Raw genomic sequence first — 16,927 nt, forward strand, 5'->3', positions numbered from 1 at the left:
ATATTTGTTAACTTTGGCTTGAGTTAGCAAGTCTTAACCCATGTTTAGGGAATGTGACAAGGTTAGGAGGAGATTAGGATTAGGGTTAAAGACATCTTCTAGAAGAGTCTAGGCTTTGGATGAGGATAAAGACTTTCTAGAATAGTCTAGAATTTCCTAGGATGAGGATGAAGACTTTCTAGAAGAGTCTAGAGCTTCTTAGGATGAGGATAAATTAGATTTTTAGGAAATAAATAAAGTTTTATTTATTTCAAGGGTTTGGGTTGAGGGGATATTTATTAAAACTTTTTTAATAAACATGAGGATTAATATTTAATCTTAATTAAATATTTTGAGTTGGGATTATGGGTAGGAAATGATGGGATTAGCCTTTAATTAAAATTAAAGAAAGATTAGAAGATTTTGGAAGAGGTTATTGGTCATAAGGAAATTGGCCAAGTTTTGGGCAAAAAATAAAATTTTTATTTATTTTAGGATTTTTGGTTAATTTATTAATTAAATAATTAATATATAAGGAAATAATGTTTAAATAAGATTTAAACATTTTTGGGAGGGATTCCTTAATTAAATATTTTTAATTAAGATAAAGGGATTTAATGGCATAAAAATAAATAAATAAATTAAATAATTAATTAATTAATAAATGATGATGTCATCAGGAATTTTTTAGAAAATAAAAATACTTTATTTTCTAAAAGTTTTTTTAGGTGTCTACAGCTATTTAAGAGGATCTACTCGTAAGATAGATGATGATACTATATGAGGTAAAGTACTAAGAGCACTATTTCCCATCTATAATATTAGAGTTCATACAATACAAGAACTAAGATGTATATCAGGTTCAAATCTGATTTGGAAGGTCTGGTAGGTAGGATCATTGCTTTTGAGCTATGCAATTTTGACAACTTCAAATGTGACAATGTTGAAACTACTTTCAAAGCTAAGTTATCTTTGAAGGAAATTAGTGAAAAGAAGAAGAAGAAGGTAAAAATGTTTCTAGTGATAGTGATACAAATGAGGAGGATGTAGAACAACTTGAAGCACTACTAGTGCAAGGATATTTTATAGTGGTGAAGGTAAATTAAAATGTAAGTTACCTATCATGTGTTTTAATTGCAATGAGGTTGGTCATATTTTTGTTAGATGTTCGAAGAAGAAAAATTATTGAGGTGGATACAAGTAGAAAAGTAAGAGAGATGTGGAAAAAAAAGATTACAAAGACAAAGGTAAGAAGTCTTGCTACATTGTAGAAGGGGAAACCAAAGATGGCTCTGACAATCATGATGATCATGTGGTGTAGGTTACAATGAAGGATGATTCTAATGGGGATGATGCCATTGCACTAGTGTCTTGTGTGAACAAGAATGATAGATGGATCATTGATAGTGGATGTTCACATCACATAACTGGAGATAAAAGTAAGTTAATTACCATGAATTATTATGATGGAAATAATGTAAGGTTTGGTAATGATACACCCTATCTAATCAAATGAAAAAGTATTGAGATCTGATAGAAAAGATCATTGCTAAAAGATATTATTAAAAGAGGGAGATTGTTGAAATAGAAAATGTGTTTCAATCATTATTTTGTCATTGATGTTAAACCTACCTTTTTGCTGGTAAGACAATTTCTTATAAGATTCAAGTAATATCACTTAGTTGATTACTGAGGAGGTTTTGATCAATAAGATGTAACAATAGCACCTAGATGAAAGGTTGAGTTATGATTATGTAATGAGGTACAAGGATTAGTTAAGACAATGGTGACATGATGTATTGATAATCTACTTGAGGTTACAAAGGCTAGTTATAGTTAAACACTTTAGAAGAACAAGTTACAAAAAGACTATCTATCAAACTTGACCAAGTACTTACTAAGTGCCGAGAAAAGTTAGTGTAAGCCAAGTAGAAAATTAGTTGGAGCCAAGTAAAGCAAAATTCTAGTGTATGCTGAGTAAAATATTTGATGGCAAGAAAAAAAGTATGTGCTAAGCATTAGTAAACTTTAGTTGATGCCGAGTGAATTAACAATTAATGTTGAGCAACATAGTATGCGTTAAGCATTAGAAGATTGAAAATGTTGAGCTACTACATTATTTGGAAGATCAAAGATTCACCAAATCTGAGTCAATAAGTTTGTTTTCTTCAAGTTTGTGAACCAAGTGGAAGACAAGGTTGTTGAGCTAGTGGAACAAAATTTGAGTTAAAAGATTTCTAGGTGAATTTAAATGGATTGTAGGAGAAGTTTCTAGAAGAAAGATGGAAAATGGGGTAGATACATTGTATCTTATCTAATCCATCCAAACCCTAAAATGGAAGATGGAAAATGACAAAGTATATTAATTTCCTCTTTATAGGAATCTCTGGTCATAAAGAAGAAGTGAGAATGTTAGAGAAGATAAGGAAAGAATAGAGAAAAGAAGGAAGATAGGAAGTCAAGGACTCTACTTCATCAAGTGACCTAAAAGGTGACTGCATTGGCATGCTATGCAAGAAGGCTTAAGGAGATATATGATTGAAGGGTGCAAAAACTATTAGAACTGCAAAGTATGAAAGCTAACTAGAACTAAGGATTGAATAGTGATTTATAATCTACAAGAGAAGTTGAAAGTTATATCAGATCAAAGCTCTAATGTCACTCTCTAACAATTGCATCAGTTTAGGGTAAATCCTTTCGATTAATGTTGACCAAAAAATCATTTGAAAATCCTTTAACTAGGTGGCATTCAAAGTGAATGGCCTAAAATCCTCTAACAAGGCTCACTTATAATAGGGTGATTGAAATCTCTTAATGGGCTCATATTTAATATTGTGTGTTGTAACCTTTGACAAGGTTAGCTTTTCATAAGGCATTACTTCAACTGGTGGTTTTTTTCCAAATTGGGTTTCCGTGTTAAATTATTATGTCAAGTGTGTTGATAAATCTTTTATGTTTCATGTTTACATTTTTGCAAATTGATTTAACAATAACATATAAGTTTTACTTATTGCTTGGATGCATACAAAAATATGTACATTTTATTAATTCAAGCTAAGTGAAAAAAATTATTTGTACATCTAGACCTTGAATAACTAATTCAACCCCCCTCCTAGTTATTCTAAAGAATTCTAACAATTAGTATTAGAGCTTTCTGCTAAAGAGGACTAGTTTGAAGGTACTAGAATCACAAAGATCAAGATGTCAAAAAGAGAAGTACCCAAGCTTAATAGAGACAACTTTCCTACATGGAAAAGTCTGATGAAGCTGCATCTTGGAGGAATAGGAAATCATGCACAATCTACCAACTCAATGGAACAAGTTGATCCTACTAGAGTTCCAACTGCTAAAGATATGAAGGAGAAGAAAGAACACAATTAGGTGATGTTAGAGATTGGCTCTGCCCTAAGCTATGCAAAATTTGATGATATCAAAGGGTAAAAAACTATAATGAAAATGTGGGATGCCTTACACACTATCTATAGAGGAGACAAAAATGTTCAAAGAGCTAAATCTAAGAGCCTTAGAGGTAAATTTGATGACATAAGAATGGATGAAGATGAGAATATTGCTCAATATGTTGCTAGGATAAAAGAAGTTGTTAGTGCAATAAGAGGAGCTATTGGTCATATAGATGAAGATACTATTTTAAGAAAAGTCTTAAGAACACTACTACTTGTTTGTGCTATTAGAGTTTCTACAATCTCAGAATTAAAATGTATTCTAGGAAATAATCTAACTCTTGAAGATCTAGTAGGTAGACTCACTACTTTTTGAGCTATCTAATTTTTATAATTACAAACTGGAGAGTCTTGAATCTACTTTCAAGGCTAGGTTGTTATTGAAAGATTATGATGAGAAGAAGTAGAAGAAGAAAAGAAAGATAATACATGTGTCTAGTGAGAGTGATATAGATGAAGAAGATGTTGAATAAACCAAAGCATTACTAGCAAGAAGACTCCATAGAGGAAAAGGCAAGTTCAATGGTAAGTTACCTATCATTTGTTTCAATTGCAATGAGATTGGTCATATTGTTGCTAGAAGTCCAAAAAGGGAAAAATACAAAGGAAGTGGTGAATATAAAGGTAGAAGAAATGAAGACAACAAGGATTACAAAGGAAAACGAAAAAAGTGCTACATTTCTGAAGAGGATGATTCTAATGAACATGATTATGAAGTAGTTTATCTTGCAATGAAGGAGGAATTTGATAAATTTGAAGCAACTACACTTGTGACTTGTGTGAACAAAAATGATAGATGGATGATTGATAGTAAATGCTCACATTACATGAGAGGAGATGAAAGTAAGTTCATTACCATAAAATATTATGATGGAAATAGTGTAAGATTTGGCAATGATGCACCATGTTTGATATAAGGAAAATGTTCTATCAAACTCATAGATAAGATCTCATGTGAAAATGCTTACTATGTTGAAGGATTATATTATAATCTATTTTGTGTGTCACAACTAAGAAATTTGGGATGCAAGGTTTAATTTAGAAACAAGATAGCTAAGATATATGACATGAATGGGAAACTAATTGGAAAAGGTGATCAAACTAGAATTAATCTATTTTATCTTGATATAGAGGATGTTACTTGTATTGTTATGTATGGCTATGGAACAAAAGATTATGTCATTTTAACTTTAATAACTTGATTAGTATCAATAACATGAAGAAAGTTAGAGATTTTCCCAAGTTGAAAAAGCTTGATAATGAGATATGCAAACAATGTCAGCTAGGCAAATTACAAAGTCAAGTTTCAAGAGAAAAAATTATACCTCTAAAGAGATACTAGAGATTTTTCATACTATCTTGTGTGGACCAATTAAAGTGCAAAGATACAAGGGAGACAAGTACATAATTTTATTTGTAGATAATTATTCTATAATTATGACAATCATGTTTCTAAAACAAAAATCTAATGCTTTTCAAATGTTTAAGTGTTTCTTGGCAAGAGTTGAGAAAGAAATAGGTAAAAGTCTAAAATGTTTGGGATCAAATAGAGGAGGATAATTCATAGTAAATGAGATTGAAATGTTCTATAATGATAGAGGAATCAAAAGATAGATATCTGCACCTAGAACCCCTTTAAAAAATGGAACTGGTGAAACAAGAAATAGGTCAATAATGGGCTATGCCACAACTCTCATGATGGAAAATAATGTTTCTCTAAAATATTGGAGAGAAGCTATAAGCACAAATATCTATACACTAAACTATGTGCAAATTAGGAGAGGTACTCATTCAACACCTTTTGAACTATGGTATGGATACTCACGTAATGTAAAATACTTTAAGGTATTTGGGAGAAAATGTTACACTCTTAAAGATGTTAGAAATGGTAAGATTTATGTAAAAAGTGAAGAAGGTATATTCCTTGGTTACTCCATAAGAAGTAAAGTGTACAAGTGTTTGAATACTAACACTAACAAAATTGTAGAAAGTCAAAATTTGAATTTTGATAAATATACATAAGTACATGATACTAAACCCATGAAAAAGAAAAAAGAATACAAATCATTTGCATAATTTCATGAAGGAATGACTACTAAAGAAGAAGCTACAAATCAAGTTGGAAACCAACAACAAGTTTTAGTAACTACTGAGTCATATCCTATGAATGTTGAGTTGAACTCAGGAATTGAGATGCATTCAGATGGTGAGCTATAGAATGGAGTTGCACATTCTAATTTGGAGGATAGTGAATATGAAAGAGATGTTGAGTTACCTGACATAAATATACACAGTGACTCTGATGTTGAAAGACAAAATGAAGAAATAAGAGCTGAGACTGGACTGTCCAAATATGCTAGAAGAGACCATCCTGTTGATCAAATCATTGTAAATAAAGATGCTAGGACAATGAAAAGAAATATATTGAGAAGTGAATCATGTTTACTAAGCATGAAAAAATCCAAGAGAGAAAAATATGCATTAGAAGATGTTGACTAGTGCAAAGCTATGGAGGAGGAGATTGAACAAATAGAAAAGAACAAAACATGGAGTCTAGTTCCTAGACCAGAAGACAAAAATGTGATTTTCACCAAGTGTTTATTTAGAAATAAGCTAGATGAAAATGGTGAAATCACAAAGAAAAAAACAAGATTGGACTGCAAAGGATATGCACAAGAGGAAGGTATTGACTATGGAGAGACATTTTCCCCTGTTGCAAGACTGGAAGGAGTAAGTACTCTACTTTCTTATGTTGCATACAAAATATTCAAAGTCTATTAAATGGATGTTAAATTTTCATTTTTGAATGGCATATTAGAAGAAGAATTTATATAGAATAGCCAAAATAATTTGTTGATTATAATAATAATAATATGGTATGTAGACTACATAAAGCTCGGTATGGTTTGAAACAAACACCAAGAGCATGGTATTAAAGACTTCATAAGTATCTTGTGAAGATTGGATTGGAAAGAACTGATGATAACAACAATCTATAAATAAAGACAAGAAAAGATAAAGGTATTTTCTTATCTAAATTTTTTTTGATGATATAATATTTGGAGGTCAAGGTGCTTTATGTAAGAATTTTGCGAGTCAAATGAAACATGAATTTGAAATGTGAATGTTTGCAAAGATAAAATTCTTTGTGGGATTGGAAGTATATTAGCTAAAATATGGTATATTTATCACACAATCAAAATACATCAAGGAAATATTGAAAACTTTTGGATTGGAAGATTCAAAACTAGCAAGTACATCTATGGTGATAGGACAAAAACTATCGAAGAATGATGATTCTATTGAAGTGAATCAAATACTATATAGGTCTATGATTGGCAAGCTACAATATGTTGTACATAGTGGACCTAATATTGCATTATCTATAGGGATAGTTGCAAGATTATCTACAAATCCCAAGGAGAAAAATTTAATGGATATGAAAAGAATAATGAGATACTTGAAAGGAATAGAAGAGTTTGGCCTATACTACAAGAAGAGTGAAAAGTTTGATTTGAGAGCCTAAAGTAATGCTGAATAGGCTAGCAAAATAGATGAAAAAAATAGCACCAGTGGAGGAGAAATTTTCTTAGGCAAGAGACTACTTACATGGAATAGTAAGAAACAAAATTGTATATCATAGTCTACCATTGATGCTGAATTTGTTGCTAATTTTATAAACTACACAAACATTGTATGGATCTAGTAGCTACTTTAAGGAATAAAGGAAGAGATAATAGAACTAGTGATACTTTATTGTGATAACACAAATGCTATCAATATATCAAAGAATCTAGTGATGCATACTAAGACAAAGCACATTGCAATCAAGTATCATTACTTGAGAAAGCTAGTTCAAGATAAAGAGGTGAAGATGGAGTATGTTAAACACAAAGGAGAAAATTGTTGATATCTTCATAGAACCATTACCTAAGGATAGTCATTGATATCTAAGAGATAAATTAGGGGTGATACCCCTATCAAAGGCTATCTAAGTAATAAGAGGACTTCCTTGCATCAAACAAACTATTTGCCAAATATCACAAATTGATACAGAGAATATTACATTTTGTGTTGCTTGAAGTAATGAAAATTTTGGAACTTCAAAATAGTCACAAGCAAGGTGATAGAGGAAGAAATTGGAGATACCATAACCTTCTATATCTGCATGTTAAGATGAAAAGATGATATTTCTTTGGCATTATTGTCAAAGAGGGAGAAATAGCATTAAACTAATCACCATTAGAAGGAGATTATAAGAGATATTTTACTCATTAGAAGGGAGAAAGTATATCAAAGGAAGATATCTAGAGATATCATAGAGATTTTTATCTTAGAGGGAGTTAATTGCTGACATTGCTAAAGAAGGAGAACTCTTATTCTAGCTAGTAAGAGGGAGTTACAAGATGAAACTTAGAGGGACTCATAAGAAAAAAAATTGTAACCTAATCAGAAGATGGAAGTTGCTGATAGAGGGAGAAATTTTGATATAAGTTTTCTTTTTTGTATTGTCTTACTATTTTGACTTGGTTAGTTTGATCAAACAATGTTTTTTACCACTTATGTGACTTGGTTGATTAGTTTGGTTTTTCATCAATGCCAAAGAGGGAGATTGTTGAGATTTGATTGAAAAGATCATTTTTGAAAGAGACTATTAAAAGAGGGAGATTATTAAGGTAGAAATTGTGTTTCAATCATCATTTTATCACTAATGTCAAACCTGCTATTTTACTAGTAAGATAATTGCTTATAAGATTCAAGTACTATCACTTAGGTTATTGATGAGGAGGTTTTGATCAATAAGATGCAACAATAGCACCTAGATGAAAGATTGAGTTATGATTATGTAATAAAGCACAAGGATCTATTAAGATATTGATGTATTAATGTATTGATAATCTACTTGGGGTTACAAAGGCTGGTTACACTTGGAAACATTAGAAGAACAACTTACACCAAGCTTGAATAAGTTGTTAGCAGGTGCCAAGCAAAGCTAGTGCAAGCTAAGTAGAAAATTAGTTGGAGGTGAGTAAAATAAAATTCTAGTGTATGCCAAGTAAGACAGTTGATGCCAAGAAACATAGTATGTGCCAAGCATCAATAAACTTTAGTTGATGCTAAGTGAATTCACAATTGATGCCAAGCAATGTAGTATGTGTTGAGCATAAGAAGATTAATAATGTTGAGTTGCTACATTTTTGAAAGATCAAAGATTTGCTAAATCTAAGCTAACAAGTTAGTTTTCTTAAGGTTTGTGAACTAGGTGGAAGATAAGGTTGATGAACTTCTGGAACATAATTTGAAGTAAACCTTTTCTAGGAAAATTCAAATAGATTTTATGAGAAGTTTTTAGAAGAAAGATGGAATATGAGGTAGATACATTGTATCATACCTAATCCATCCAAACCCTAAAATGGATGATGGAAAACAACAAAGTATCATAATTTCCTATTGATAGGAAAGTTTGTTCATGAAGCAAAAGAGGGAAGGTCAAACAAGACAAGGAAAGAATAGAGAAAAGAAGGAAAATAGGAAGTCAATGACTTTGTTTCTTCAAGTGACCTAAAAGGTGACTGCATTAGCGTGCTAAGAAAGATGGCTTAAGGATAGATATGCTTGAAGGGTGAACAAGATATTAGAACTAAAAAGTATGAAAACCAAGTAGAATTGAGAATTGGATAGTGATTTGTAATTTGCAAGAGAAGTTGTAAGTTATGTCAGATCAAAGCTCTACTATTACTATCTAAAAATTGTATCAATTTAGGGAAAATCCTTTGGATTAAGGTTGACCATGAAAAACTAATTCATCCCCATAGTTATTCTAAAGAATTCTAACAAAAAGATCTATCAAACTCACAAAAAATATCTTATATGACAATGCTTATTATGTTTAAGGACTTAACTATAATTTGTGGAGCATGTCATAACTAAGTATTTTAGGTTGCAAGGTTCAGTTTGAGAACAAGATAGCTAAGTTATGTGATACTGATGGAAAACTAATAGGAAAAGGTGATCAAACTATAGATGATCTATTCTACCTTGATATCAATTATTCTACTTGTCTACTTGTAGAATTTGATGATGTGTAGTTATGATATAAGAATTTATGTCATGTTATCTTTGAAAATTTGGTTAGTATAAGTAACATGAGAAGAGTTAAAGGTTTGTCTAAGTTGAAGAATCTTGAAAATATAATTTGCAAACAATATTAGTTAGGAAAAATAACAAAGTCTAGTTTTAAGACTAAGACTTACACCTATAAAGAAATTTTGAAGATTTTTCATACTAAATTGTGTAGACCAATTGATGTGCAAAGCTATAAAGGTGATAAGTACATTATGTTGCTTGTTGATGATTATTCTAAGATGATGATGGTTATGTTTTTGAAACATAAATCTGATGCTTTCCAAATGTTTAAGAGGTACTTAGCAAGAGTTGAGAGAAAATAGGTAAAAGCCTAAAATGTTTGAGATCTGATAGAGGAGGATAATTTACATCAAATGAGTTTGAGATTGATTGTAATGATAGAGGAATCAAAAGAAAAACACCTATAGCTAGGACCCCTCCAAAAAATGAAATTTCTAAAAGGAATAACAAATCTATAATGGACTTTGCTAGGACACTCATGATGGAGAATAATGTTGCTTTGAAATACTAGAGAGAGTTTATAAGTACATTTGTCTATGCCTTAAACTATGTGCAAGTGAAGAAAGGTACTCAGTCAACACGTTTTGAACTATGGTAGGGATACTCACCCAATGTAAAATATTTTAAGGTATTTGGAAGTAAATATGTTATATTCAAAAAGATTTTAGAAATGTTAAATTAGATGCAAAAAGTGAAGAAGGTATGTTCCTTGGCTCTTCCACAAGAAGTAAAGCTTATAAGTTTTTAAATACTAACACTAACAAAGTTGTGGAAATTGCAAATGTAAAATTTGATGAACATACATAAGTATATGAGGTTCAACCTATAAAGGAACTAAAGGAATACAAATATTTTGTATACTTTTATGAAAGTATGCCTACTCATGAAGATTTTTAAATCAAGTTGCAAATGAATAGCAAGTTTTAGTACTGTCGAGTCATGCACAATGAATGTTGAGTTGTATTTAGGAATTGAGCTATAGTCAAGTGCCAAGTTGCAAAATGAAATTTAGGCACATTATTATTCTGAGATTAGTGTACATGAAAGAGATGTTGAATTACCTAATAGAGAAGTATAGAGTGATCTAGAAATTGATAGACCAAATGAGGAATATAGAGTAGAACCAAGATTGTTTAAGTATGTCAAAAACATCACCCTACTACACAAATTATTAGAGATAAAGATGCAAGACCAATGACAAGAAATAAGATAAGAAGTGATACATGTTTTCTTAGCATGCATGTACATGGAATAGTAAAATATTCCTTAGAAGATGTGGACTTGATTACAACCAAGAAAAAAGAGATTGAATAGACTAAAAAGAACAAGACATGGACTCTAGTTCCTAGATTAGAAGATAAGAATGTGATTGGCACCAAGTGGGTGTATAGAAACAAGTTAGATGAAAATAGTGAAGTCACAAGGAATAAGGAAATATTAGTTTTCAAGGGGTGTGCACAAGAAGAAGGGATAAACTGTGGAGATACATTCATCCTTGTTGCAATATTAGAAGGAGTGAGAAGTCTACTTGATTACTATGCATACAAAGGTTTCAACAATTATCAATTGGATGTTAAATCTTCATTTTTGGATGGCATATTGGAAGAAGAGGTATATATACAATAGCTAGAAGGATTTGTTGATGCTAATAAAAAAAAAATGGTATGTAGACTATGCAAAGCTTTATATGGTTTGAAGCAAGAACCAAGAGAATGGTATGAAAGGCTTTAGAATTATCTTGTGAAGATTAGATTTGAGAGGAATAATGACAAAAATGTATATTTGAAGGAAACAAAAAGAAAAATGTATTTTACTATATGAAATCTTTGTTGATGATATCATATTTGGTGGTCAAGCTAATAAATGTAAAGCTTTGCAAATGAAATGAAGAAATAATTTGATATGTCTATATTCAGGGAGATCAAGTTCTTTGTGTATTTGAAATTACAATAGATGCAATATGATATATAAATAATTAAGTTTAACTATGTAAATGAGATACAAATGAATTTTGGATTGGAAGATTCCAGGCTTATAAGCACACCTATGGTGATAGGACGCAATTTTTTTAATAATAATGATTCAACTAAACTGAATTAGACATTGTATAGGTCAATGGTTGAAAAATTACAATATGTCATCCAAAATAGACTAGATATTGCATTATCTATTGCGATAGTTGCAAGATTGTTTGATAATCCCAATGAGAGTCATTTTATGGTAGTTAATAGAATAATGAGGTATCTAAAAGGAATAGAAGACCATGGTCTATACTACAAGATAAATGAGAAGTTTGAATGGAGCGCCTACACTAATATTGATTGGGATGGAAATATTAATGATAGAAAAAACACAGATGGAGGAGAATTTTTCTTAGGAAAGAGGTTAGTTACTTGGACTAACAAGAAACAAAATTGCATATCTCAATCTACTATTCAATTTGAATATGTTATTGCTGCAATAAATTATACAAAAAAATGTATGGATCAAACAAATACTCACACGTATGAAGGAAGAAATTAATGAACCTATGATACCTTACTATGATAATAAAACTGCTATAAATATATCAAAGAATCTTGTGATGCATACAAAGACTAAGCACATTTTTATCAAGTATCATTACTTGAGAGAGTTAGTTCAAGACAAAGAGGTTAAGATAGAACATATGAATACAAAAGAGAAAATAATCAATATCTTCACAAACACATTACCTAAGGATGCTCATTAGTATCAAAGAGGTAAACATGGGATGATACCCTTATCCAAAGCTATTTAAGAAGCATGAGTACTGTCCTACATTATCTAGATCTGAAAGTTGTATCTTACAACTTGATGCAGTGGATCTTACTTTAGGAGCTGTCTAAAGTAATCAAAGAGCTAGAATAATTGATCACTCACAAGTTAGGTGATAGAGAGAGAAACTAAAAATATTCATATCTACATGTTGAGATGACAAGTCTTTGGCATTATTTTCAAAGAGGGAAAAACTTAAAAAGAGAAAGGGAGAAATAAAAAAATATCAAACACAATGAGAAAATGGAAGAAAACATGGAATATCTAAATAGAGGGAGATAATATCAAGAGAGATATATGAATAGAATAGATAGAGATAGATATTTGAATATTAGAAAGAGAAACTAATCAAGAGGAAGTCATAAGGATGAGTTGATTGTCTGTTGATCAGAACATAATTTTATAATCTATCTAGAAGATGAACGTTGTTGATAGAGGTAGAGATTTCCATAAATGGAATTATTACTATTTTTTTGATATTTTAACTGGCACTAGTTTTCCATCAATTCCAAAGAGGAGGATTGTTGAAAAAAAATTAATACAAGCATGTGAATGTCTTTCAATCAATTTGTTGTCACTAATGTCAAACCTGCTACTTGTTGGTAAGACAACTACTTAGTTGATTTGAGTATTATTATTTGTTTGATTGATGAAGAGGATTTGATGAAATGTGATAACAATACCACCTAGAGGAAATGTTGGTTTATGGTAGGAAAGGGGAGTACAAAGGTCAGTTAAGATTGTGATGATACAATGCATTTATTATCTACTTAAGGATACAAAGGTTTGAAAACACTAACCAAGTCTAGATAGACAAGTAAGAAGAATTGAGTCTATGAAGCTTGATTGTGTTGATAGTAGGTGTCGAGAAAAGTTAGTGCAAAATGAGAAGAAAATGAGTTGGAGGTGAAAAAAGTGAAAGTTTATTGTATGCTAAGTGATATAGTGTAAGCCGAGTAAAGTGTAGTTGATGTCAAGCAACAGTAAACTTTAGTGTTTTTTGTGTTATCTAGTGAATGATGAGTGGAATAATAGTTTGGAAGCTAAGTGACAACATATTAATGTTGAGTGCTAGTATTCATGTTTAAACATAGATTTGACAAATCTGAGCTGACTATTTTATTTTCTTGAATTTTGTGAAGCATGTGGAAGATAAATATGATGAGTTGGTGGCACAAAATTTATGATAAAATATTTGAGGGTGAATTCAAAGAGAATTGAAGAAGAAGTTTCTAGAGGGACTCAAATGAAAAAATTGGTATATTCATTGAATCCTACAAGTAATCCTACCTAACTATAAAATGGATGATAGAGGATGAACAACAACAGATCTTAATTTTTTATTTATTGAGATGGTTGGCCAGCAGAAAGGTTGGTCATGTTCAAGAACCAAATTTAGACAAGAGGTCTAAGTTATTGCTTCATTCAATAACCAAATAGAAGAGATTTATATTGGCAAGAAAAGAAAGAAGGCTTAAAAGTATGGATTCTTGAAGGGGGAATAAGCTATTAAAGATGAAGTGTGTGAAAGCCAAGAAAAAGGGAGGACTGAAATAGAGATGTATAATTGAAAAGTAAGGTGTACTATTTATCACACAAAGCCTTACTATTACACTCTAATCATTGTACTAGTATAGGGTAAATCCTTTGGATTATGGTTAACCAAATAGTTATGATGGGGACACAACCCAAGCATAGAATGGACACAACAAGAAAGGGAAAATTTTATTCACTGTGTAAATATGGTAATACATTTAGTACAAAGAAAATAGACTTCAAATCATGCCCTAAGGGCTTACAATATCATAAATCTAGGGATAAATCCTTCTCCCAGTACCTTCTCTCAAACTCCACTTCGAACTACCTTTTACAATGCTAGAAATGTTCTTAAATAGACCCCAAAGGGTTAAGGATTAGGAATACATTCTAGAAAGTGCTAGTAGGAATCCACCGACCAAATAGAAGGCTCTAGAAGTCGCATTAGAATTCAGTGCAAAATTAGAAGAATCTAGAAATGATAATCGAACTTCTAGGAGGCATAACTTTTGAATCGTAGCTCCGATTGACGAACCATTTACATTTCCAAAAAGCTCTCGAAGCACTCTATAGCCCTATGGATAGGCTTCACTTTTCCCCCATTTTATGGCCCTTTTTGAGGTCATTTAATGCCCCTAATCTAACTTTGAAGCATTCCTAAGAGGTCTCCAGAAACTGAAAAACTGCAATAACTTTCAAACTGTGGGGCTTTTTGACTTGATTCTTTTTTTGGAATGCTCTAAATTACAATGGCAATATTTCAACCAATTTATGCCTTTTAGTTCACCAAAATGATGGCTCAATTACATGCTCCTATTTTTTTAATGTTTACACATATCCCAAGGTGATTAAAAACTCTATCTTAGAACACTGGTAGTGGAACTGTGAGAGTTGGAACCTTTATTTGACCCAAATGGGTATCTAGAAATGAAAACACATGAAATAGAAACAAAGTCTAAGTACATTTTTTTGGGTGACACAGGATTGCCCTTATACCTCTGGATGCTCCTGCATCAGACACCCAGGGTAGATTGAAAAGTGACCCTGTCACTTTATGAATGGTAGAGGAAATCCCAAATGCAAAACCTCAGCTGTTGATATCCAAGTTGAGTCCTCGATTGGCTGTCCTTTCCACTTGACCAAATACTCTTCATACTATCTATTTCTGGTGCTCCTACCCACACGATGATCTAGAATGTCTTCAATCTCCTCCTTCTTAAAAGTAGGAATTGGACATGGCTCTAACATTGACTCCTCATCTGCACCATCATCATGATACTCTGTTAAGTCTGCAATGTTGGAAATAGGAGAAATGTGAATACCATCTGGCACCCCCACCTCATATGCATTTCTTAAGTCATGTTTCTTCAAAATTTGTAGGGACCAAATTTCTTCATTTTCAACTTGTCGTAAGTACCAGATGGAAATCTTTCTTTTCGTAAGTGTACCATGACTAGATCGCCTACTTGAAATTCCTTATGTCTTCTCCTTTGATCAGCCATAAATTTTTACTCTTGATTCATCTCGATAATGTGTGCCTAAACCTCCCCATGTAGATGCTTGATATGTTTAAAAAATTCTATAGCTTCAGCACGTGTGCTGTCCCCTTGCTCTATCTTCCTCAATTTTGGTGCAGTCCTTGGGCTACTTCCATATACAATTTGGAATGGTGATCTACCAGTACTCATGTTTATATAGTTATTGTAAGAAAACTCTACTTGTGGTAGAATCAAATCCCACCCCTTGGGTTTATTCCCAACTCAACATCTCAGCAAATTGCCCAGACTTCTATTTACCACTTCTATTTGGCCGTCACTCTATGGGTGATGTGTGGAACTAAATTTCAAGTCTATTCTCAACTTTTTCCACATTGTTCTCTAGAAATACTCTACAAATTTAGTATCTTTGTCAGAAACTATACTCCTTGGAAGACCATGTAGTCTTACCACCTCTTTGGAAAACAAGTCTGCAATATGGACAACAGCATGAGGTTTGTGGCATGGAATGAAATGTGCCATTTTGGAGAACCTATCAGCCACAAAAAATACTGAGTCATTACCCCTTTGTGTCCTCGGAAATCCAAGAACAAAATCCATACTTATGTCCTCCCATGGCTTTGATGGAATAGGCAATGGCTGATATAGTCCAGTATTGTGACTAAATCCCTTGGCAACTTGACAAATCTAACAACTCTGTACAAAATTCTTCACATCCTATAAAATCTGAGGCTAAAAATAATATTCTTTTAGAATGGCAATTGTCTTATCTCAACCAAAATGTCCTGCCATCCCTCCACTGTGTTTCTCCTTAATCAGATTTTCCCTCATGGAACTCCTTGGGATGCATAATTGACTACCCTTGAATAACATACCATCCTGAATTAGATAGTCTAACCACTTAGTTTTGTATATAGAACAGGCTCCTTACAAGCTTTCCACACTTCAACAAAATCAAGATCCTCGGGGTACAAATTCTTGAGTTCATCAAACCCAACTACTTCAACCTAAATTACTGTAAGCAACAACTATCTCCTACTTAGTGCATCTGCAACCCTATTAGATTTTCCGCTTCTATGCTTCAACACAAATGTATAGCTCTGCAAGAACTCTACCCACTTCATATGCCTCTGATTCAATTTACCTTGGCTATTTAAGTACTGTAATGCCTGATGATCAGTATACAAAACAAATTTCTTTGGCAATAAATAATGCCTCCATTTCTTTAAGGCCTGAACTATTGCATAGAACTCTTGATCATAAACAAAATACTTCTTTTTTGCAACATTCAATTTTTCACTAAAATATACAATAGGCTTACCTTCTTGGCTTAATACAGCCCCAATAGTGCTGCCACTAGCATCACAATCCACTTGGAACACCTTTCTAAAATTTAGAAATGCCAACACAGGTTGTTCTATCACCTTCTTCTTCAGCAATTCAAAACTTCTCATAGCTACCGCAGTCCATTTGAACTCTTTTCTATCCCCTCTTATTGTGTTAGTTAAGGGT

Source organism: Cupressus sempervirens, chromosome 8, assembly GCF_028749045.1.
Source record: "Cupressus sempervirens isolate cs-2001-9-10 chromosome 8, ASM2874904v1, whole genome shotgun sequence".
Classification (NCBI taxonomy): Eukaryota; Viridiplantae; Streptophyta; class Pinopsida; order Cupressales; family Cupressaceae; genus Cupressus; species Cupressus sempervirens.